At 39.2% G+C, this 21505-nt stretch overlaps 1 long non-coding RNA gene across 1 annotated transcript; it reads right to left on the bottom strand.

Annotated features, from left to right (window-relative positions):
* Window positions 1–5162: 5162 nt before the first annotated feature.
* Window positions 5163–20961, bottom strand: LOC139594703 (uncharacterized). Its single transcript, XR_011680736.1, has 3 exons — window positions 19646–20961; window positions 16558–16682; window positions 5163–5275 (listed from the first exon to the last, which is right to left on the bottom strand). It is a non-coding gene; the product is annotated as an uncharacterized lncRNA (long non-coding RNA).
* Window positions 20962–21505: the final 544 nt, after the last annotated feature.

The raw sequence follows: 21505 nt of genomic DNA, 5'->3' as shown, positions 1-21505 counted from the left end.
AATTCTAAGACAAAAGAATTCAGAGAAAAAAAAGAATTGGCTCTGGAAATTTTGAGGCCAGAAGATACTTGCTATTTTAAGGCACGGCACTATATTCCTTTAGAAATAAGTTTATTTTGTGTGTGGATGCATCAGCCATTTGGATTTTCCTCAACAGACCTAATGAAAATTCCAAATTGGTAGATTTAAAATAAATTATAATAATTTCAGAATAAGATAACAATTATAAAAGTGAGAAAAATAGATAAATATATATTTACTGACTACATCTACATATTTGAACAAAAGTAATATATCTAATATTACAATTTAACTTCACATTTCCTTGCATCAAGCTCCAGTCAGAAATACTAGAAACCTTTCAATTATAACAAAACTGGCTGAAAGGTCACCCTTTCCCCAAACTATGGCTAAATAGATTTAATCTTCTCAGTCTAGTATTACAGCCAGAGCAAAGTGTTTATGATCAATTCAATTAAAATGGTAATTTCAGGGGGACTGGCAGCTCTCCTAGACTGTAAAGAGTTCTAGTTTACTTGAAATCCCATGGCATAAGGTAATAATATGGGATGTTTGCAGTTCTGTCACTGTGGTAATTTTCCATGATATTACACTGAAACACTTGCACAAATATAACTGCAGATAACACACACCAAAAAGGAGGTATAATATTTAATTTTAATGTAATTATCACATCCCACTGAAAATACACAACTAAGATCAAAAGATAATTACAATACAGACCAGTGAGAGCTCTGTTTTAATCAGAAGGAGCTGTGAATCAAAGTATTCTGCTTGCCAAAGTGAGTGCCTTGTTGGGTCAAATAAGCTCACACAGTCCCTCAGAAGAAGTCATTGGAATTACATCATTATTTTCAGCTCTTGCAGAGTTTGATAGTGTAGCAGACCCTGAAGCAAAGCTTTGCCTTAGGTTGCAATTATATAAACTTCACAGTTTTTACCACAGGTCCTCCTGAATAGTTTTGTGATAAGCCATAAGCATAAACCAGTAAGCAATTGTTGTTACAGAGATCTATTAATAGATATTTCTCTTAAAAAAAAAAAAAAGGTAATGCTAGTCACATTCAGCACTAATGCACAGAGAATTTTAAAGGGAAAACTGCCAACTTGAAATTTCATTTTCTTCTGATTACTTCAGACATGCCCAGAAGCTAACAAAAAGAGTGAAGGTCTGTATTTTTTCAACATCCCCTCCTCTCCTCCTCTTTTTGGCAAAGTGTTCACAAATGTGACAATCTCTGCTCATTTCCCTGCTTTTTTGGTGGCAAACACGTTGCCATGGTGTGCTCTGAGGCTGGGCACTCACATGACACTTGCCCTGGTTTGGCAGAAAGCAGCAGAGCAAGGCAGGAGTTCTAAGGGATTGCAGTGAAGGAACAGGCATACACTCAAGGGAAAATCAAGATGATAAATGTCATCTTGTTTATTATCATTGTTCTAGGATCACCAAAAAGAACCTTCAAAAGCAGTATTAGAAAATGAGTGGAAAAGGCCCCCAAAGGACAATGAGAATTTTTCAACAACATACTCTGTAAGTAATGTGAGAGTTTAGAGGTTGTTGCATTTGGACTTCAGTGAACTAAGGAAGGAGCTGGTTGAGGACTTAATCCTGATGGTGATCAAATGAAAAAACTGCAGATTAACAAACATCATTTTGTAAATTGGAGTTCTGTCTTGCTTACACTGCAATTTCTGCTGAGACCAAAGCCTGGCTAGGTGTACCTGCCTCAGCCTTCAGCTGAATAGCTGAGAGCAGTATAGCTGCAGGGAAAAAAAAAAAAACCAAAAAAAACAAGCTCAGTCTGGACTGCAAAACCCTTCAGAAAATCAAATATTTAGGTTGCTGGCTGGCACTGAGATCAGCACTGCCATGGCTGAGAGTGCAAGCCAAGGTAATGTGCTTACACACTGCTCTTAGCAATACAGTGTTCACATTCTATTGGTCTTGATACACCTGCAAGCACAGTGACTGCAGAGCTCACTCAACTGGGACAGGGAGAAGGGAAGTAAAAATGTAAAGAAATCTGTGCCAATTTGCTGAGTGAATATGTATGAAGTCAGGATAGCATGGGAATCATAGAACCTTACCCCTTTAATGGCATCAAACATTGAGGTAGTAAAAAAGGACTTTTATTTTCTGTTAAAGCTCTTAGAAATCTAACCAAGCAGTTAGTGATGTAAAAGAAAAAGGCCCCACACTAACCAAAATTATTATCTAAATCTTTTGTTAAATTTGGCAAAACTTAAAGTAGGTTCTTGAAAGCGACACATTTCACAAATCATTTATCTGCTTTTTTTAGGGATGACGTGTTTGAATGTTCAACAGTGACCTGAGATTTTGGGTGTGCTGCTAAGACAGATGGGACCCTGGGTGATACACAAAGTAGAACAAAGGGAAGAATTACTGTCCAGGTAATATATAAAGTCCCTAGTTTAGGACAGTGACTTCATGAATACAGCTCCTAAAAGCACTACTCAACTTTCAGCAGATATTTGGCTCCAAAGATCTCTGAAACACAGAGTGTAAGAAATCAAGCTTCTTTGGATTCCTAACACTGTCATTTGTTAAGATGCAGGTGCTGAAGGAACTGAAAGACACAATGTACACCAAAGAATGGCCAACTGCAAAATGAACATTGCAAGAGAAAAGGGTACAAAGGAAAAATGAACTTACAGTTTCTTCGGGAAGTCTGAAATATTCTCAAAGAGAAGTGTAGGCACATTCATATTGAAACATACCCAAAGCAGCAGATCCACATTCAACATCCTGTCGAGCATTGACAAGAATGTAGAAGTGGAGATGAAACCCTCTGGGGGACAGAAACATGAAGACAATGTTACTTCTGGCACAGAAATTTGGGATGCTACGTGGTTTAAGAAACTCATTTTGTTGATGTGAGATTTTATGGGCTGTGGTAGTTTTGAGGTGGTTGGTGTTGGCTGCCACTTTTATCTACCTGACTCTTAAAGCAGTTAAATGACCCCAAAAATATTTCTGCACCCCTGTGTTCCTTCATTACAAGAGGATCTGCTGCTATTTCCATTAATACAAATCCTGGATGCTGGTAAGAACACATGGCTTAGCTTCTAATCAGCTGAAAAATTACAGCGGGAAGCAAGATATTCTTAGGCAGATTATAAAATTAAAAAGCTCCTGCAGGAGATGCTTTTAAAGTATTTTTTTCTTCCAGAGGAAAAAGAAAATACCCTCTCTTCTGTTTAGCAGGAAGATACAGCTGTAGTTAAAAGCAGAAACTTAAGAAAATTTTAGGGTTCAGATTTCTTTTTGTATTCAAAGAGTTTTCTTTCCTTCTGACAGTAGGTTTCTTTGTCCATTTCCTTCTTCTAGAGTTTATAATTCCCAAGGTTACCATGCTTTCAAGTGCTGTGCTGGGTATATGGATAATTACTACTGTTGCTATTTGGACTTAAATATTGATAAAACTTTGGCTGTTTTGAAGTACCCTCCATTTCTTTTACTGATTTCTCCTCACAGACCTTTATGGAAGTGCAACTTTCTACACAGGAGCAGGGAGCTTGACAATGTAATTTCTGAGATTGTTCCATGTTTGAAAAATCACATAAACACAATCATCCAGCCTGCCTTCAGTATTCACCCAGGATTTAGAAAGTTTGCCAGCTGGAAAACAGGAAAAGGCAGGAGTAGAAATGGATTGAAAAAAACAAACACTTCATAAGAAAGATTTGCCAGTATTACCCAGAGAGCACCCTCAAATCCCAGCGAAAATCCTAAAATCCAGGCAAAAATGTAATAAAAAAGTGGTTTGATGGAACCATGTGGACTTAGGGGATAAAACCCAACTAGTTAATTTGAATTCAAACCAGAATTCTTAGGGAAAAAAAGTGTTATCATTGAGTTGAGGAGCAAACATCACAGTTTCTGCTGACAGATAAGCAGGAAATGAGAAGACCTTGAGGAATGAGAAGCAAAGGAAGAGAGAAAGAGGAATTACACTGCCAGCACCAAAACCTGTGGAAGGCAGCTGCCATTCAGCACAGCAGCATGGATCTGACCTTACAACACGAGCATCAAGAGACCAACAAGATGTTATCTGAATGTTTATGGTGTAGGTAAATTCCCACTTACCTAAAGTCATCCACAAAAATTTAGGAGTCAGTGCTTATCTTTTGTTAACAGCAGACTCAAAGCATCTGTGGGAAAAAATGTTTGAGTGAAGCAACAAAAGAAAAATTTCCGGAAGTACATTTCTGAACCACATATCATTTATAACCAGCCTGGCAACATTATTGTTTCAAGGCAGGCAACTTTAGAAAATATATGGCCAGATACCCAAAAGCTCCTCCACTTTTAGTTTGTGCATATGGCCTTTGAGCACTATAATTTATGTTACCAGGGCTCACTTGTCCAGATGGACTTTTACAATATCCTTCTCACAGCTCTCCAGGTGTTGCAAATAAATAAAACACTTTATTTCAGGGAGATGAGAATAGAGTAGGTACCAGTGAGAGTTGCCAATGCACATATTTTAGCAGCAGCCATTACAAAAAATGCATTGCAATATTATTATTAAGAATGCCAAGTGATTCTGTATATTATTCAAATGTCACACATGACAAGCAAACCACAAAAACTACTTTCAGTAAACTGCTGAAATCAAGTTGACTGCTCTTAATGATACTGTCACTATGTCAAATTCAGTAAGAGAATTTAGGGAGTTTTAGCAATAGAATGATAATTGGCCCACCTTGCTCTGTGAGATACACCGTGCCACCAATATTAAAAACAGCCAAAAAGAAAAGTGTGAAAGATTCAGTGGATTTCTACACGAGCAAATGTCCACCCCCTCACAGAGATTCAGGAAGCAGAAGAGTCTGAGTTTGTTGCATGAATAATTTGTTTCAAACCGTTTATGACCTCGCGTCTACAGCGTATTAAATATTCACACAACTGGTTCAGAATGAAAAAGGCTGGAGCATGTGAGAAGGGATTCTGAATCCTCAGCAGCCTCACACAAAGTGGGCTCTGCCTGCAATCACTACTTCTCCTGGATTACTGGCAGAATATTAAACATTTTTGGCTTATTATTTGAGACAGAACTCACCTTTAATATAGGGGCTATTGTAATTAATTGAATATCCTACTTAAAACATACCCTGGTTTTGTCTATGAAGGCTCAGATCCAAGAAACTATTTCAGAGTTGCCCAAATCTCCTTGTACATATGCCCCAGCTGACTGAATGGGTTGGTGCTCTTCAAGTTTTCCAGTCCAAACTGCAGTTAGTAAAACAAATCCAGGAGTATTACTGAAATTAAAAGTCAATACAAACAGTCAATTAGCATTTTTTAACTGAAAAGGCCTAGTGGTATACTAGCAGGCAGAAATGCAAATCAGAGAAGCAGCAAAACCATCAAATACTTCACATCAAGCCCACCACACATACAGAAATAGAACCATCTGTGGCCCTTCAGATCTGTAGATCTCAAATGACTGTAATCTTATCCTGAAAATTTAGTTTTCAATGAAAGTGTGGATTTGGACAGAAATTAATTTTGAAAGGTTTAGGTAAAATTAAGAACTTACATAGAACTAAAAACTTGATCAAAAAGTCAAATGTTCAAAAGAAACTCAGTGTGTTCAAAAGTATAGGAAGAAAGCCAAGAGATGAGATTTCAGCTCTAAAATAAATGATTTAACAAAATTTGCTAAAATTAATCTGACATATACATGAGTATCCTTTAGAGACCATAACCAATGTTAACTGCCTTTGAATTCTCTACCCCCATCCCTTTGAAAAGACAAAAACCTAAATCTAAAAATGAAACTAGGCATATTCTTTAATAAACAGGCAGCTAAGTTTGGGACAGAGAAGGTCAGTCAAAGCTGTGAAATTAGGCATTCAAAAGAAAAAAACACAAATTAATCCAAGGTCACCCAAGAAGTGTTAATCCCATGCACTGTTGAGGCTGCTGTTTTTTCTCCTTGAGACTTTCACAGTCCTGGGGACAGCCTCAGACTCTTCTCCTGTGCTGTGTTTATTCAACACAGAGACAGTTGCAGCATTGTGTGACTTATCACAATGAACCCACAAGACTTGCATGTTAAATATTGACTACCAAATAATCACAACAAGCCATTCACTGAGAAAAGAGCAAAATAACTGGGGAAAAAAATAAAACAACACTCAAACAAACCAAGTGATAAGCTGTGTGAAAGCATTATCTCATCTCAAAGGACCATCCATAAACAGAAAGCTAAATTCATCATTTGTTCCCTGAATTAGTGGCTCAGCTCCAAGAGATAAATTAATCACATTATTCTAGAAAGAAATAAGGAGACTGATTTCAAATTTCAGACAAAGGATCAAGGGGCTCTTAGTTAAGGATTTCTCATCTTTACCTGGTTTCATAGTAATTTCCCAAGTTAAAACTCACTGATGACAGAGGAAATCCTCTCTCTTATTTAAATTAGCCTTGAGACATATTATAAACATATAATATCTAATCTTCTGACCAGTTAGCTTCTAATTTCCTTCATATCTTTGTACATCACTGGCACTAAGGGTATGAGAGTGGTCCAAAAAAGTGCTTGGTGGAGTGAGGCAGCTCTGGAGCTGTGATGGTCTTGGGGGCTCAGTTCTAACCCAGCTTCTAATGCTGAAGGGAGGACACACATCTGTTGATTAGGCCAAAAATGAATTTAATGACTCACTAGTGCTATCATATCCATCATAAATTTCAAGGTTTAAGTACATAGACAAAATGGAATGACAATTTTGCAAAAAGCTCAGTTTTTTAACTTTTTTTATCAGAATGTAGCAAACTACAACCTCAAGGTTACTTGAGCTTGAAATAAAAACAAGGCAGCCCTTTTTCCAGAAAATATCCTCTGTTCCCACTAGCTGTGTTCAACTTCCACACATCCTGTGATGGGTTCTGCCTCCAGCTCTTGCCCACAGCCAGACCATAGCTGGGAAACAGTTTTAGAAAAAATTAGTGTTTGGTAGGGAGTTTCACATCTTAACCAGTCAGTCCAGTGCAGGTAAGGAAACTACAGAATGCATTCAAGAACGAGAAAGAAACTCAAATTATGCTGAGCAGAAATATCACTTTACAGCTATCCCATTTTTCCAGTGATACTCCAGGATATTTCCATGAACACAAGAAAGCATTCAGTTAAAAAACAAAGGAAGGAACTGATTCTCTTCATGTTGCTGTTCATGCAAATTCATTGATATAGTGGAGACAAAAAAATTTAAAACTTGACACCATTGTAGGAGAATTGGCTTGGAACCTGGCAAATGGAAGAAAACCCTGAATGTTTGGTCCATGTTGTAACAAATGCACAATTCCAAAAGAAAAGTGTGATTGTGTCAGATATGTGATTTGTAGTCAAAAAAGCACAAGTTTGGCCAGATGTTTTAGAGAAATTTGTGTTGTTACTATTAGAAGGGTTTAAAAAAAATGAAAATTATATAAAATACAAGTGTCCAAAACAAGCCCTACCAGATCTGAGCTGTTTCACACACATGGTATGTGTCCCCACTGTTTCATGTAGACTTTTGAAGTTTCTCACTGCAGATTGACTGGGGAAATCAGGAATGTGAAATTCTCTAATCCATCCACTTTCCTGACCATTAAACTGACTTATTTTGATCTGTTAAGGAAAAACTTAATTAGTGTATAGCATGTGTGTTGAGTCACAGTGTAGAGCAGCTTTGTGTCCTGCTGTTTATCCTCTGTCCTGCTCCTGTCAGTGCCTTTGGAAGTCTTTTCCAATGAACCTCTGCTGAAGTAATCACTCTGCCAAATATCAGTTGTAGAAGAGCCTGGTTTTTAACAAAAGGTCAAACAAAATTGCAGTGAAGACCCATGGGATCCTTGCAAAAGGTCACTTCAGACAAAATGGATTCCCAGCTGAAGCACAGGTTTCACCACAGAGTATATCTTCTGTGGGCTACCTTTTCAGAGAAAAACTTCAATTCAGAGTCAAAATGAATGATTATAATTTTCTGTTCACAATCATCTGTAAATGAAGAGTCATTTGACACCCAGTAAATGAAACAATCACATCCAGCTGCATGACTGGCAGGCAGTTAGGCCTCCAAATAAAACACTCAATTCCATAGCTGTTTTACTGATGATGGCAAATAAAGTTACAATGTGGTGATATAGAACTGTAGTGGTCTGTGGTATGAGGCTTTCTAAGACCTGGCCTCAAGAAATCTGTTTTCAGTTCTATGCTCGTTGAGCTGGATGAGCATTTCACAGTGAATAATTTACTTGATTAATTTAGGGCCATCCCTAGTTTACAGAATTTCTTTGTGCTGACTTCTTTGGCCACTTTGTTCATTATTTGAAGCTGCAGAACAGATGGTTTGCTCACATATATTTCTGCATAATGATTGCTCATGAACACTCTGTCCTGGATAGTGCTTTGAATATTTGCTATGCAGGCTCTGTGACTGGATTTTTAACTCACATAGCGCATGGGCTGGGTTCCCAACTCACTTTTCTTTTCGTGTCAAATAACTAAATATTTTCCCAAACCACACAAAATCTTCCAAAAAGTAAGGGGAAAGTGTCTAGTTTAAAACAAAACTTCTTAAAGATATGTGCAACTTTCAATTTTTGAATAGCCTACCTGGAGCTATGAAAATTCACATATTCTTGTAGAGATATTAAGGATTTGATGGGAATGAATGGGAATGAAACCTGTATACTAAGGGATTGATGAAAATATATGCTAAGCAAAATAAGACTCAACAAAGCATTTAGCAAAAGCAAATAAATTGATTAAAAGGTACCCACAAAGCAGGCAAAAGCTGACATAGATTTTACTGTTGTTGTCAGGAGAGATTCAGAGCTGGTCCAAGAGATTGCCAGGCTTTTAACTGGAACAACAGCAGCCCTCCTAGATGATGATGATGAAGCCATCAAATGGATGTCATCTGTTTAAACCAGGTAAGAATTTGGGCAAATTAGCTGTTGTTGAACCAGATATAATATTGGTCTAAAAAGCCCCTAGCAAGTACAATTCCTCAATAAGTCCCTATAAGAGCAAACAACAGTGATCCAATCCTTTTACTGCTAATGATGTGTTTATAGATATTTACCTCTGCAGCAGTTTCAGCAGCTGTATCTGAATTGCCATTAATGCCTTTCTTCACTGATTAATAGAGTGAAGCTATTGAGATGTAGAAGTTCCACTCTTTTTTTTCCCAGTGTAACATTGCCATCTACAGGAAGCTTCCCTTACTCAGAGACTAATTTTACAATCACAGAATAGGAACCACTGAGGATGAAAATGTAAGTGTCCAAAATTAGCCCTGTTTGATCAGCCTGACAAACTGTTATTTTAAAAATTAGCCAGTAATAGTATGGCTCACCAACAAAAGCAGTATATTAACCTGCTCTCTGGCAAGTTATTAAGCTGAGGGATTGGCATTAATCTAGTTGAATAATACATGAGGACAAAAAGAAACACTTATTAAGGACCAGAGACTTCTGATTTAGTTATTCATCAATAGTTGATATGTAAGGTTCTTATACTGCTGTACAAAAATTTTATATTTTTCTGTTCTTCAGATGATTCAGAGAAGTCTTTCTCAGCATCTACCTTTCTTCTCAGATTTGTAAAAGGATTTATGCAACACAAATAATTTTTCACCATGCTAGACACTGGATATCTCTTCACAAGTACTAAATATACTGCCCAGAGGACCAAAAAAGCGCAAATGCAAGAGCTTAATTTTAGAAAGCTGCTTAATCTCAATCTCTGTCTTAAAGACAGAATATTTGTGATGTTCAATATGGCCTCGATTCATTTAGAGATATCAGTGTTCTAGAGCAAACTCTAAAGACAGTTTCACAACAATTAGCACCCTTGTAAAGAAAGAAAATGTGTTCAGGACTGAAATTCTGTGTCAGCTGACCAAGCACCCCAAGAAACTCCACAAGCAGGGTGATATTTTATGTAGGAATACTGAATTAGGGCTGACTCACCGAAATCTCTTAGTGAAACAGGGAAGAAAACCAGAATTAAATAGTGATCAATAAGTAGTGGGGAAAAACTGGGGAGGTCATAGGAGGCAACCTGAATGAAATAATCTGATTGAAAGTGTGATCTTTGATGTCAGAAAAAGTGGTTATTGACTTTAATTCAGGGAAGACAGAATGCTGCAAGACATTTTCATTTTTGAGAATCAAAGGAAGAAGTTAATCAGAGGCAAAAAGAACCAGCAGCAATAAAACAGACAGGATCTCAAATTTGAGATGGAGACTTCCTTTGTATGCAGATGAGTTAAAGACTTGTACATTAGTTCACTGGTGGTGGAAACCACTAGATGAATTCCTTAATTTACCTAGGGAAAAACATGATAGCCAGTTTAAAAAAAAAACCTCAAACAAACAAATCACACTGACCCAAGCTGAACATTCTTTCATTTCTCAATTCACTAGCCAAACTAGAAAATCAATTACATTCCCAACTCTATCTTGACACTCTTAATCTAGGAGACACATTTCTGGAGCAGACCAGGGGAGAAGGGGTAATTTTGCTACATGCAGAGTCACATTCTGGTTTTAGGTTTCTCTTCTGGAAACTTCACACTGGCCTAGTCCAGCTAAAGAGATGACAGGAAAAAGCTGATTTCTTGCTATTTCAAAAATGTCAGTCTCCCATACCTAAGAATGGTTCCAGAGCTGTTAGCAGGGGGTGTCAGCAGTAGGATATGAAGATCATTTAGGGAGTTGATTGAGCTGAAGCTGGTTAACACTTGGAGCTGTGAGCAGACAGCCTCTGTCCCAAGGCTGCTGAGGACACAGATTTTTGTTCACCTGCCACTTAGCTTGCTCCACTTGACTCTGCATTGTTGCAAGCAGCTGATACAACACTCCAGGTTTCAGAGAGAAGAAACTCTTTATCTCTGCCCTGGCTAGGAGTTGACAGACGGTTTGCAGAGCATCCCCAGAGTGTGGAGTCCTGGGAGCTGCAGCAGGGATGAAATTTGTTACTGCAGCTGCTGTGACCAAGATAGTGACAGTAACCACCTGGCTGCTGACACAAAAAGAAGCCAGTAACTCTCTGGACATGACTCCTCAGACAACCATGGCAGTCACCCAGGTCATGATGTCTAGAGAGTGTGGTGGTGACAGTGTTCTTCTCCCTTGGTGAGGCCCTGCTGTTACTAAATTGAAAATAAATTTAAATAATAATAAATTAGTGTCTTGAGAATGCCCTTTGAGTATTTTCAGGACATTCTATTGTCCTGCACAACATATGAAAACTCTACTACTGGAAATGTTGATAGAACACAACATTTCTTTTCAGGTTTATTTTGATTAAAATATTTACAATTTACATGCTTCTTAAGAATCACCAGTTGCCTAAAAATTATTTGTGCATGAACTTTAATTTCAGAGTATATTTATTACACCTGATATAGCTCAGAATTTTGAAATTACTTGCAGAAGAAAATAATTTGTGGTCTTTAGAAAATTTTCCAATTTTTAAAACAACTCTATTAAAAGACTGCACATCCACACATTCTAGAAACAAAAATGCCCCACAGAAGTTATGGCGGTTATAAAATCAGCAATTATAATACAGGAGGGAGGGGAGGAAAATTAGAGCTATAAAAAAAAAAGGAGACAACAAAGATATTACACCTTCATCTCCCTAAGGAAGCTCAGGAGGTGGAAATGCAGCCAGGGGTCACAGGCAGGGGTGGCATTATGTCAGAACCCAGGACATCCCTCTGGCTGTCCTGAGCAGCCAAGACCTCTGCCGGGGGCTCAGAGACCCTGGCACAGAGCCCAAGATGCCCCTGTGGTTTTGATTATGACGTGGAGCAAGTTACCAACCTTAGATGAAGATCCGCAGGCCACAACAGTTTAGGTAGAATAATAGTGAATTTATCATGGGGTGAAAAAGTCGATTTCGGGGTTTTTAGAATGGGGGTTCAGAGGGTAAGATGGAGGGAACTGGGTGTGTCCAGCCTTTCTCTTTCTTCTTCTTGGCCTCTATCTTCTGCTGTGATGTTGGCAATTTTAGATTGGTTTAGAGTAGAAGTTCACTGTCAAACATAGGTGATAGGTATTGGGAAGTTATTGTAAATATTGTGCACGTAATTTTTGGTATAAAGACATAACACCGCCCCAGGGGCAGGTAGAGTGCCTGGATTGTCTTGCTGAATGGACCTCAGCTGAACAGGAGAAAATATTTTATAGATAAGGAACAATAAACAACCTTGAGACAGAGAACTGAAGAGCTCTGACTCCTTCTTCAAGCACCGGACTGGGAAAAGAGACTTTTAACATTTCTCGGGGTTACTCTGACCAGCAAGAGGCCCTGAGACAGCATTGGGGAGCTGAGGGGTCCCCCTGGGAAGTGGCAGATCTGTGAGGTTAGGGAGGGGTTTCTGGCATGAGGAGATCAGGGGAAGATGCAACATCTCAGGGCTGAGGCAGAGGCACAGAGCTGCTGCATGGAGTTCATGGCTGGCAGCAGGGAGGCAAGGTCAGCACCCTCGGAGGGGAGAAATGAGGCTGATCCTTGCACACATCACCAGACACCCAGCAGGGAACAGGGGCTGAATTTTTACCCAAATCATGGCCTGCAGAGACTGACAGCCAAGATTTAGTGCAGAGTGGATCTCATAAAGTCCATGGAGCTCACACAGCTCTGGTGAGTTAGAGGCAGTGAGATGTCCTTGCCAATCTGGTGCTGCCTCTGCCCTGATCCCAATTCAACTGCTTGTAAGTCACAACAGGGAAGCAGAATAATGGCTTTGTGGCCACTGTCACCTTGGGCAGTTAGGCTGGGATGTGGGGAAATTACTGTAGTCAGGGCTGTGATAAATGCCTGTTCTTGAATAGGCAATGAATAACTCTGCATTAGAATTGTAAAACATATTATATTTTACAATTTATATTTAACATAAAATATGAACTTCTACTGGACCTGTGGGAAAACCTTGCAGAAGCTTGGTTGGTATTCACACTACTAATCCCAGAGATGAATTGGACACCATTAAATGGAACAAAAATGTTACTGAATAAATAGTTAAGGATAATGGCTTTCTATGTCAGAGAAGAAATAAATTATCCAACATGAGATGTTGTATAAGCCATAAAACAAAATTATTAAATAAAACAAGTGGCTCAAAAAACTGATCTAGGAAAATGATATGGTATCCAGTTGTATTTTTGAAAAGAGAAGGGCTAATTGAAGGGTGAGAACAATTTTTTTAAACTTGATTGCTCTTACTAGGATCAAAGACATCCTTACCTGGTGAGCGAAAGGGCAGTCCTAAGCAGAAACCCTCGGGAGCCTAAAAACAGTGAGCCAAAGGAAAATTTTATTTTAATGCCTGTGGGGACCAGAACCTGCTCTGTAACAGATGGTCCCTGTCTGCCTTCTGACATCTTTAGCAGCACTAATCTAAGGCACACTTGTGCTGAACTTTCTTTTATTCTCCGCCTGAGAACTGCAGCACCACCACCACACATAAACAGCTCCGTCAGAGCAAAGTTCATCCACACACACCTCCAGGTACCCTTCTGTGGCAGCAGAACCCCCCTGGCATGGTGAAAACATTTGATTTACACCCATTCAGAGATATCACCATTGGACAAAAGTTATGGCAAATAATTCTCATGCAGGCTTTTTTTGCATATTCACAGCTTCTACCTGGTCCTGCCTCCTCATGGATGAAGAAGATGAAGTTCTATCACAGATCAAAGCAGCAGCAGATGGGGCAGAGCAGTGTCACAGAATCACACAATGGTTTGGGTTGGAAGGAAACAAGACCATCTCACTCCATTCCTCCGCCGTGTCACCTTCCACTGTCCCAGGGTGCTCCAAGCCCTGTCCAACCTGGCCTTGGACACCTTCAGGGGCAGCCACAGCTTCTCTGGGCACCCTGTGCCAGGGCCTCACCACCCTCACAGGGAAGGATTTCTTCCTAATATCCAATCTAACCCTGTCCTCTTTTAGTTGTATGACTATGGGTGGAAGGAAGAGGCTTCAGCAAGACCCCAGGTACTGCAGGTTAAAAGATTGCTCTGTCTTTGTTTCAGAAGATTTAGGTTTATCCATTTTCCTTTGATAGCAATGCATTGCACAACTGTGCAGTTTTCTGTCTAATCAATGTCAGTTCTCTAGAAATGTTAGTCCCCTCAGCAGCCTTCAAGGTGGGTGATTTCACAATTTTAAGTGTAGGAAGTGTGATTCCAGAGACAAAAAAGACCCATTCTTTCTCAGTGCCAGACAAGAAGAGCAATGTTCAGCCTTAGGCTGGTCTTGTAAGGAAAATTTCCAGAGTTCTCACTCTAATCCATCTCCTTCACCACACCGCAAAATCTACATTTACTGAACTAATCATCTGAGTGACTTGTCTGGGTACCTGGCACTGCAATTTGAATTCATCCTGTGGAAAAAATAGCCCAGAGTCACAGGTCCTATGCCAGATATGAGACCTCACCTGTATTCCCTTGCTCTGCTGCAAATTGCAATCAATTACAGATTATTCTGAGTTCATATTTCATATTTATAAGTTCCTGTCCTGCCTCTAAGGCAGTTAAGATGAAGTTGGTCCAACCAGCTCCCACCTCCCTCCTGCCTGGGGAGAGCTTCAAATCTCTGGCTCACAAAACCTCTTAATGCTGTTCCTGGTAACTCACACTCAGCAAGGGCTGGGCATACCAGAGACCTCAATTAAAAATGCTCATGTTTTAATCTCTGGAAACTAACAACAAACTCCCCTTTTGAATAAAAGGGACTCTAAAAACTGGGCGCTTGGGGAGCCTCATTAATCCCTGCTGTAACTTGATGCACTTCACACAATATCAGGAAATGCAGCTGACCTGCTGGGACATTCCCCAGCACCTCTGCAGCAGCAGCAGCATCATGACAGCCAATTATGTCACCCTGTGAAAAGCCCTCCAATTTCCACGTGTCATGATCACACAGGGACAATGTCAAGGCCTAAATTTCCAAGGAGCCAGAGCTCTGAGCTAACCAGTGCTGCAATGTAATATGCATGAAGGTCAGAAGCTGCTGTCGCCTCCAATGTGTTTTTTGAACAAAGTTATTTCTTGGCAGAGATATTCACTTGAGTATATTACTAAACTGAGGAAAATAACATGAGAAAATGGAAAGAGGCCATGTAAAAAATGAGACAATCAGGCTAGAACCCCCAGTTCATTTTGACTGCATCAGCATGCTCGATCCAACTTGTAAACCAGCCTTAACGGAGAAGCATTTTCCCTGTTTGAATTGCATTAAGAAGTGGAATTAGCTTTATAAATATAAATCAGTTAAATATAATGCAATATTTATAACATGGTATCTGATTTTTCTCCCTTTAGGATTCCATTTAAAAGGAAATAACAAGGAAACAGTGCTCTCAGAAAGACAGCGGGTTTACAATTTATGCTAATTAATTTTCATATTGACACTAAACTAAACCCTGCATTTTATTTGACTGCAGCAAGGAAAAAAAGAAAGGTAGATGGAACAAAATAGATTTTTTTTTTCTCCTGCAACAGATAATTCTGTAGAAAATGCTCTGGTTTTTACCAAATCTGTTAATCCTCATTCCTTTTTCTTTTGCCCAGCATGCAGGTCACTACACCCAAACCAGTCCAAATCCCTCTCCCAAACCCCCAGACACAAGGGCAAAAACATAAGCAAGAAAAATGGTTCAATTTATTTGAAGCCCTGAATGGCTCCAATCAAGATTGAGAAGTCATTATTCTAGGAACTATATAAAAAGAGAAATCGCCCATCCCTGACCTGCAAGAGGTTCCAAATTTTCCATTAAATCAAATAACATCATTCAAAGTTGGAAGAAAAAAATTCTATTCCTTGTAAAGCTAGAGAGAAAAAATACAACACCATTCTGTGGCTAGAAAGTCTGCTTGGGATTTGGAAAAAAAACTATCATTTGGCTACTTCCATATGTGTTCATTGCAGAGTCTGTGCCAAACTCATAATTGCTCTAAGTTGCTGAGTGTCATTGATGCTACATCAAAAAGAAACCCAGGCCACAGAGGTTCATTTTCTATTGGAATTATTAATCAAAGATCTGCAAAACCCTGACATGGAACTGTCTTCCAGCTTTGGCTGAGTCAAATTCTATTTGGTGTTCAAACGGATGCATTTTTCTCTTCTTCCTCCCCACATATATGCCCCATCTCATTTTGGCAAGAATGAAACCACTGAAAGGGGTAATATGCAGAATTATGTCTTTGATTAGAGAGGCCAAGGAAAGCTGAAAAGCAACAACTTCACCACCCTGACCAACTCAGACTCTGTCAGGTTTGACCCTGTCCTCCAAATATTTACTCTACTTTGTTATTACTTTAATTATTCATTCAGGTTTTTTCTACTGTTAACAGAATTTTCCCATCATATTGATTAGTTTATTTAGTTCAGCTGGATTCAGAGTGTAAATAAGAATTTTTTTCCAATTTAATAACCCTTTTGCTCCACTGACTCCATTTTTTTTTTTCCTCCCCCTAATTTTAATAGAAGCAGCAGCACTAATTACCTGCCCTCATGTCAATGTTTCCTCAGCAGCATCCTCCAGCACTGAATTGCTGGTTCCTTATTGTTGCTGTCATTAGCACTGAAGTACTCCTATAAGGAACATTTCACTCAGCCAGCCTGAGCTTCCTGCAACAGAAAAAGAATAATTTCTTAGTTAGAATCAGGATGCTGGCTATCCTTAATGAGACAGCAGCATGATTAAAAATGGAGATGTTTTCCATTTCCCATCCACATTTATTTAAAACCACATTTCAGTGAAGCAAACACAGGCTTATCCTCTGATGCATGTTGTGTCTATTAAAAAAAAAAAAAAGTGAATTCTTTATCTCAGGTTTGCAGCTTTCTCAAACATCATAAAATCCTAATTCACTTTTCCTTATTTTAATGGTTTTCCCAGTACAGTTCTAAGCAGACATGGAAACTAGATTTATCAATGTCTGGCAATAACATGGTGCTATAGTCCTCATCTAAACAGGCAGGGTCTGAACTATGCAGCAAAGATATCTACAACATTAATAAAATGCCTCATATTAAAATCTATCTCTCACATCTTATCTCTCCATAAGAATAAACAGATTTTTTTTATTATTATTTTGCCAGGATAGCTGTTTAAGAATTTTATTTGATTGAGACAGAAAGCAACTCTATTTGACTGCTTTTCTATTTTAAATATTTGCTTTACTCACTGTGCTGCCTTACATCTTCCCCATTAGTTAAGTCATCTTCAATATTTAGAGACAGTTGACTTTGCTAATCCTTGAACAATCTTGTTTTTAAAATAGCTGCCAAATGACTTGGGATGGGAATACTATGAAATATATTTGGCATCAATTTATTACTGAGAAGAACAATGTTAGAAATTTGAGGAGAAAAGAGAAAGTCTAAGTATTCCTCCAGGGAAAGGTGACATATTGAAAAAAGGTGGCAAAAAGGGAGGAGGCATGGAGGTGAGAGGGAAGGGGATCACACCTATTGGAGGAAGAGTATGACACATTTGAAGATAGAAAGCAACACAGGAACTCTTTTTTCTCCTATTAAGAGGTGCTGCTGGGCACAGTGAGCTCAGGAGCATTAATCAGGAAAGACACCTTAAATGGCAAATTTGAGCTTTTGGGGGGAAGTGAAACCTAAATGAAACCCAATAAGATGTGTCCTAGGGTGAGAGCCAGTGAGTACTGCAGGGGTGACTTAGGCTGGGCTTGTGGGGCCCACAAAAATTGTATTTTTTCTGTAGCTTCTTCATAAAGCCCATCCTAGGAGCTCAGATTCATGCTCTTCCCTGGCCTACCAGGCAAAGTCTAGTATGGTTTGAATCTTAACACAGAGGTAGAGAGAGAAAAATTCCTCTGAAAACCTTTTCTGAATTCAAAATTAGTGCCAAAATTCTTCAGAATTCTCAATAACTGGCCTGTTACTAATCCAATACTAAAAGTTTCCATGGCACACTAGGTCTGTCAGCATGGGAGCAAAGGGGTTAATTTGAATGAATTTGCCAAGTGGTTTAGCTAAATTGAATTAGACATTTGTATTAAGAGTTGAAAATGCCTTGATTAAGTTTTCTTTACCATCCTAAGTAATTTCAGTTAAATCAAATGAAATTGAGGACATTTTATTTCTGACTATGAACGTGGGCACCGAATTTAACACAGTTTAACTAAATCTCCTTATTAGTGACTGAGGCAGGGAAGGAATCCTTGACAATTTCCACAGCTCCCAAAAGAAACCAAGACAACCCTCTCTAGCAACACTTCATTCCTTAAGATACTTGAAATCTGTCCTGAGCATTTAGGGAGGGATAGGAGGGAAGGGAAAATGTCTATGCCTCATGCTGCAACATTATATAATGCCATCCAATCCCAGAGACAGACACTGGCCTGCTTCCATCCCATATGGCAAGGCAAATGTTCTCCCAGTTTATTATTAATAGTGCTGTGACAGCACTGTGACTCGGCATCAGAAATCATTATTTTAAATATCTTCCACCAGAACTGACTTGGCACAAATCTTTTTGCCACAGAAGGTTGGTCCTGACTAAAACCTTCCACCCAGCCCTGAGATGAGCACAGAGATGCAACAACCTGGTGATCCACTTCCACATGGAAATCAAAGTGTGTCTAACCTTCAAGGAGTTGATATAGCATTCTGAATTATACATCAAGGAGAAAAATTTAGTGGGTAAATGTTAAAATCATTAAAGTAACTTTTCACTGCAAATAGAGAGTGAATGCCTCATCCCAAGACAGCTATGAGATGTATCAGTTTAAGTTTTTAATCCCTAAGTATGCATAAATCTCTCCAGTCTCATCTCTTGTCATCTTCTTGTCAAAAGAAATTTCATTTCACTTCCACCCATCACTGCTCCCCATGGTTTCTGAAAACATTCCACTTTAAAATTTTATCATGGGAAGGGGGAGGTATCTTCTATATTTCATGCAGGGCTAAACTTTGAAATTCTCAGAAGAATTTATTAAAAAATAAAAATAAAATTTAAATAGAGGCTTAATACAGTTAGTAAAAATATAAAATCATAGAATGACTGATATTTTAGAACACCCTTGATATTTTTCCTCTCTCTGTCTACCTCCATTTTGCTTCCAAAGTCCAACAGAAACTGCAAAGATTGATGCACATTTTCCCTCATTAGTGTGTGTGTGTGATGCTCTTAGAGGGGAAAATGGATGGATCAATCACCCAGGCTGACTCCCAAGGACTCCTTCCTTGTGACATCCCTTCTCCAGCCACAAACAGCTCATTAGTTCACAAAACCTACCAGTATCTAAAGGCTGTAAAAACCCCACCCACACCAGATGACATCCATTTGAAATTATTTGATCATTTCAGTTGCTTGTTACTTTTTATGTGTTTTTCCACCTAATTGTTTTGCATAGGGCAACACACCCACTTATTTCTGCAGGAAGCAGGTTGATGGGAGGTCAAGAGCTATTTGACAAAAGTCAAATAACTCTATATAAATAACTTTATAAATGCACAGAAGCAGGAGCTGGCAGCACAAGAAAGATCTATGCTTATTAGAGCGGGCATGACACATGCATAAGACATAAATACAACCAAGAGCTTCTCTTCAGTACCTGTGGCTGTTAAATCCCAGTGAAAGATCATTTCCTACTGCAGATCCAGTTGTATGAGCTCCAGCAGATGGGATGTACTGTCCTCTCTGCTCCATCCACACATAAGGAGCCAGCTCAGTGTGTGACAGAGCAATGAATTAAGCATCTTCTACTTTGCTTCAATAGAAATCAAGTTTTAAGGAATGACACCTTAGATAAAATATTGCCTGTCACCTGACATTTTACAGAGTCCTAGAAAGAGGGGAAAAAATTACAAAGGTAAAACATAAAATAATAATATTGCTCATAATAGCATCCTAATATCCATATGAGGATGGACATTAATTTGGCATTCTATAACATCTGCAACTTCAATGGTCATCTATCACTGTTTACTAGGGTTATTTATCTATTTTTAATTGTTTGGAAGTAACTCTCAAAAGAGGATGAGGGACAATACTTTTAGATTTCACAGATACTTGCAGAAAAAAGAAACAATGAACTTGGTTCCCTCGAGCTCCCTCAAAGGTTTGAAAGGACCCTTCTGTGCCTCACTTTTCATGTCTCTGCCTCTTCCTGGTCCCCAGGTCTTCTCTTTAGGATTTTAAAGCCTATTTCAAATGCCATGATCAAATAACTGTAATTCCCAAACTCACACACTATTTAGATCTATTCCTCCTCTCTCTCTTCACATCCCAACCACCATCCAGGATGTTACTCACTTTTTTCACCACATCCCCAACCCAATACCTTGTTTCCATCTTTGGCTCGGCCACTTCCAGCTTCCTCCTCCTGTACCCAAACTTTACCAGATCAATACCTGTTCTACTTTTGCCCCCACCATGTCTCTGTTTTCCCCTTAATCTCTCATCTGATCCCAGTGCCACTCCAAAGAATTGGCTTCTCACTTGTCCCTTTCATTCCACTCTGGCCTCAGATCATGTCTGTAGCCACTCCTGCCCAGAGCTCCCTGATCTCCCTTCCTCTGCTCTTAACCCCTGCCCCATCCCTTTGAATTCAGTGTGATGACTGTGCTGTGGGATGCAGGGAGAGGAATCCCATTTGGATGGCATTTTGTCACTGGGTAAATGCAACCCAGGAGGTTTCATTGCTTTTCCCTTTCCCTTGAATCTTTGGTGACACTGATTTTGAGACAATTTTAGGAGTAAGTGTACTGTACATCATAAGCACACAACAGCTTCTGGCTGCAACCCAGCAGAAACCTCCTACATTTCACAGGTGGTTTGGGAGCTGCAGATGGAGAACTTCTGTGGGGGAAAAAAAAAAGGCTAAAAAAATAATCCATCCTTATTTGTCCTTTCATTACTATTGATTCTCACACTTCTCTGCCTTTCTGAGGGCTGCAGAACTGTGTTCAGCTTAAAGAAAGCTTTTAAAGAATAACAAGCTCTCTTATTTTGCAACATTATTCTGACTGCTACCAAATTGTTTATTTCATTAATTTCCAGCTTTCCTATTCTCTTTTGTGCCATTGCAGAGAAATTTGGTCCTGGCTGGAAATAGCCAGGAAAATAGTGCCCCAAAGGGGCTTCTGCAGAGAGAAATGTAGTGTGCCAAGGACAGAGCAGAAAAGGAAGGGGAAGGATATAGAATCACAGAATCTTTCAGGTTGGAAAAGAGCTCCAAGATCAAGTCCCACCTTTGACTGATCCCACCTTGTCAACATTGCACTGTTACATCATTTCTTGAGTACCTCCAGGGATGGTGACTCCACCACGTCCCAGGCAGCTCATTGGAATGCTGGACCACCCTTCCAGGGAAGAAATTCCTTCTGGTGACCATCCTGAATCTTCCCTGGTGCAGCTACAGGCTGTGCACTCTTGTCCTGCTGCTGGTGTCCTGGGAGAAGTGGCTGACACT

This window comes from Agelaius tricolor, unplaced genomic scaffold (assembly GCF_023055355.1).
Source record: "Agelaius tricolor isolate 1412-34295 unplaced genomic scaffold, bAgeTri1.0.p SCAF_12, whole genome shotgun sequence".
Lineage (NCBI taxonomy): Eukaryota > Metazoa > Chordata > Aves > Passeriformes > Icteridae > Agelaius > Agelaius tricolor.
Note: the sequence above shows the minus strand (reverse complement) of the source record. Positions and strands in the feature narration are given on the sequence as shown.